Here is a 4,354-nt window from a genome sequence, read left to right as displayed (position 1 = left end):
GATAGGGCAATCCTCTCCTCATTAATAATTATAATGAATCTATATAAAGTAACTAAACGTTTTTATAAAATTCTCAATCCTAGTTACTTTAGGCAAAAGTGAATTGATGCAATCCCATGAAATTACACTTTGCACCCTTGCTAGGAAGTTAGTGGAGCGTGTGTAATTAACCGGCACAATAATTGATTCTAAGCAAATGTGGAAAAGGGCGACTCATTGTTTGTCATAGTTCGATGGAGCGTATGTGGTTAACCGGCATATCGAATAGGTGACTATAACAATAAGCGCACCATGTACATCTGCATGGTTATTCACACCCGCTTTATGATCCTCGGCATCCCAGTCACAAACTAGAGGGGCATATCGAGATTTAAACATGCCATTGAAAAGTTCAATGAATCTCAAAAGAATCTAGGAATTCTCAATGCATTTAAAACTTAAGCCTTTTATGTTTTTCATGGTGAAGAATTAGTGAATCGTCATTCACTTACCACCAAATTTTTTGCATGTTGGATTACGACATCCCTTTTCTAATATGTGAATAATGTTGTTGGATCCTAGCCCTAATTTCTCATTTTAAGTGTTTAATTAGGGATTCAATTCTAATCAGACTTTGTTCCTTTCTATTTGCAGATGTGTAACGCAAATGCCAACAACACTGCTGGTGGTTCTTTCTCGCTAATTAGCCTATGTCAAAAAGTGACATTTGATGGATCGAATTTCAACGAATGGATAAGATACATTCGCATGATTGCTCGTTACGAGGACAAAGAATATGTACTCGAAAAGAAGCTTGAAAAGATCAATCCATAAATCGCTACTCCCGAAGAAATGGCCGTCTTTGAGGCCCATGAGCGTGATGCAACGAAAGTTCATTGCATTATGCTGGCCACTATGAATCTTGAACTCCAAAAGTCCTATGAGGACATTTATCCCTATGAAATGCACCAAGATTTTTTGGAGAGGTACCACCAAAGCGCAAGGCAAGAGCGCTACGAGATCATCACCAATATGATCACCGCTAAGATGTGAAGTGGAGAATCCCTAACCTCGCATTTCCAAAAGATGCAGAGGTATGTTTATCGTCTTCGCAAGTTAAATGTTAAATTTAGGGAAGATTTGGCTATCGACATCATACTTCACTCCTTGCCCTCGTGCTACAACCAATTTAGGATGACTTACCATATGAACAAAGAAGAGGTTACCTTAAGCAAACTCCAAGGGCTCCTAAGGACTGCTGAGAGCAACCTCAAGGACAAGTCTATTACATCAACTCCCACTCCACCCGTTGCTCCTGTTTTGGTAATTGATCAAGGGAAGGGCAAGAAGAGGAAGGCTCCTTTAAAGAGCCACCACAAGGGAAAGCCCCAAGATGGTACCTCTTCTAGTGGAACCAAAGTTGGTTCTGCTAAGCCCAATTCAAACCCAAAGGAGGCAGAGTGCCACCACTACCACAAAATAGGGCACTGGAAGAGAAGTTGCCTAGAATATCTGCAAGCCATCAAGGATGGGAAGATCAAGCCATCTTTCGCAGGTATTGACACAATTAAATCTAATGATTCATCACATGCTATTTCTTCGGTTCTTGATACAGGATGTGGTTCTCACATATGTTCTGATTTGCAAGGACTAAGAAGAGACATGGATGTGGAGCGTGGAAGAATAAATCTAGTCACCAGGAACAGAAAATTGCTGCCTATCACCAAGATTAGAGTGTACTCTGTAACGCTTAGTAATGGATTAGGTTTATATTGTAACATCCCGGAATCGCAAGAGTAGAGTTGAAGGGCTAAAAGTGTAAGTTTTAGAGGATGACTCGGCAAGTCAGGTCGTGGTCATGGTCGCGTGTCAAGTGGCCTACTCGGCGAGTCCCTAGGATGGACTCGGCGAGTAGGTGCTGTATGGAGAAAACCCTAATTTTCGGGGTTGAGCCCTATATAAAGAGCATTATACCCCTCCACAGCCTCCCTTATTCCCCCCTTGAGTTCCAAAAACCCTAAATTCGTGGAGAAATCATTTGTGGAGCAAATTAGAGCTTGGAGAGGTGTTGTTTGAAGAGATCTTGAAGGAGAAGTGGCTTGGATCAAAGGGCTTTGCTTGGATTCGAGTTTGGCTGCTATTGAGGCATCTTTTGGAGGTAATATCTTCGTCCTTAGGCTGTGCATTCCTAGTTTCATCATTTTGGGGTTTGTGGGGAGTATGTCTTGGAATGTTTTGGAGTTTGGAGGATAGATCTGAGGTTGCTACCTCAGATCTGGAATATTGAAGGCCTAGAGTGCATTAAAGTTCCTGTGTTTGTGTGCTTAGTGAAGTCACCATGTCCCAAACCTTGGTTTTAAGGTGAATATGGCTTAAATCTCGTTAGATTCACGTAAAGTTTGCCACTTTACGTGATGGATGGATTGTAGGAGGTTGGATCTATGTTTTGGATCAATTGCATGGCCTGAGATGCTTCTGTATGGATTCAGACCGGTGGTACTCGACAAGTCACATGGGTGGACTCGACGAGTTGCTTGAAGATGGCCTAGGACTCGACGAGTTGGAAGAACAACTCAGCGAGTAGGTTGAAGATGGCCTTGGACTCGACGAGTCCATTTGGACTCAGCGAGTCTTGTCGAGGAAGTCCCAATATTTCTGGTTGAGTCGATGAACCGGTGAGTCAAGGGATGACTCGGTGAGTTGGGTACGAGTGGACTCAGAGTTGTTGGACTCGACGAGTCTTGGGGTGACTCGGCGAGTTGGGTCACTGATTGAAGGAAGTTCTGAGCATATGGACTCGGCGAGTCATCGGGTTGACTCGGCGAGTAGGGTCAGTCAGGGGTTGACTTTGACTTGTCCGTGGTTGACCAGTTGTCTTCCAGGGGTATTTTGGTAATTAAGGGTATTTATTGAGTTGTATGTTTTGATGTTTAGTGGAGGAGTTCGTGTCAGAGTTCGGAGCAGCGGGATCTTATCTTTTCAGCCGACAGTTTCAAGGTGAGTTATCCTCACCATATCAACAGGGTCTAAGGCACCAAGGTCGGCCCTTTATTGTATTGAGATTCGGTTATGGTTATTATGTTATTGTTTTATGTGTCTGCATCCTGGTAGCTAGGATGGTACATGCTAGGAGGCCTTGCTAAGGTCAGTTTTCCCGATGTACAGAGTGATGCTATGGTAGTGACCGGTTAGGTCGGTAACCCGGTTAGGGTAATGATATGCTATGTGATATGCTTGCTCGGTTTGTTGACTATGACTGTTATATGAATGTATGTTTTGTGCACATGGTTGTTTGGACTGGAGATGGGTTGAGGCGGGTCCTGCTTTGTGCTGTAGGCCAAGATACCCAGGGCGGACCGGTTGTTCCGAAGGCCCAAGGAGCGGTCCGGATAGGCTGTAGGCCCCACGAGGGCGGACCAGACGCGCCGAGGCTCGGAGAGTGGACCAGGCGGACTGAAGGCCCGATGCGGGCGGACCAGTCACACTGTAGACTCAGAGAGTGGACCAGGTGGGTTGAAGGCCCGATGCGGGCGGACCAACCCCACTGTAGACTCGAAGGACATGACTAGACCTGGAGGATGGATCCGTTGGACTGAAGGCCCGATACGGCGGACCAGTCACACGGTAGACCCGATATGCATGGTTGTTCTATGTTCTGTTATGTTATGTATGTTTTATATGTTTTGGACCGGAATGTCGCAGCCTGGAAGGGCGTCTGCGTGGTTGGTATTTTGGGGGTATCTCACTAAGCTTTCGGGCTTACAGTTGTGGTTTAATGTTTTTCAGGTTCTTCAGGAGACTGTGGCAAGGCGAAGGCGCGATCGTACCGCTCCTCATGATTTTGTAGCAATGTGATTCTGGGAATACTCTAATGACTTGTATTGAAAACCTTTTTGTAAACTTTTTAACAAAAATCGGGTTTTTTTGAAAAATTTAAATTGGTTGTATTTTTCGGATGTTACAAGTTGGTATCAGAGCCTTGGTTTGAGTGAATTGGAGAAACACTTGTGTGACTCCAGTCTCAAATCGAGGAGAGTTTTCAAAAAGAGAATTTAAAATGGTTTTCAAAATAAGTAAAGGAGGACGCGGAGGTACGATCAGCCAGAGCCAGTAAGTAACCCCAAAATGCCATACATGACAATTGTTTTATTGAGCTTTGATAGAACAGCATGCTAGAGTTAGGCTAGGGATCTTCAGGATTTATTGAGAGTTGCTTGATTTATGATGCCTGCTAGCCTAGGGTTCCTTGTGAGAGATTTCTAGTGTTCCTCTAGTTGTGAGGATAGAGCGTTGTTATGTGTGTCGCTAGGGTGTTGTGGGAGTACTTCATACAAATATGGGTTGGTGTGGAAGGTAGTATGGGCTCGTACTACTG

The sequence above is a fragment of the Lactuca saligna genome, chromosome 4 (genome assembly GCF_052625555.1).
Source record: "Lactuca saligna cultivar CGN05327 chromosome 4, ASM5262555v1, whole genome shotgun sequence".
Classification (NCBI taxonomy): Eukaryota; Viridiplantae; Streptophyta; class Magnoliopsida; order Asterales; family Asteraceae; genus Lactuca; species Lactuca saligna.
Note: the sequence above shows the minus strand (reverse complement) of the source record.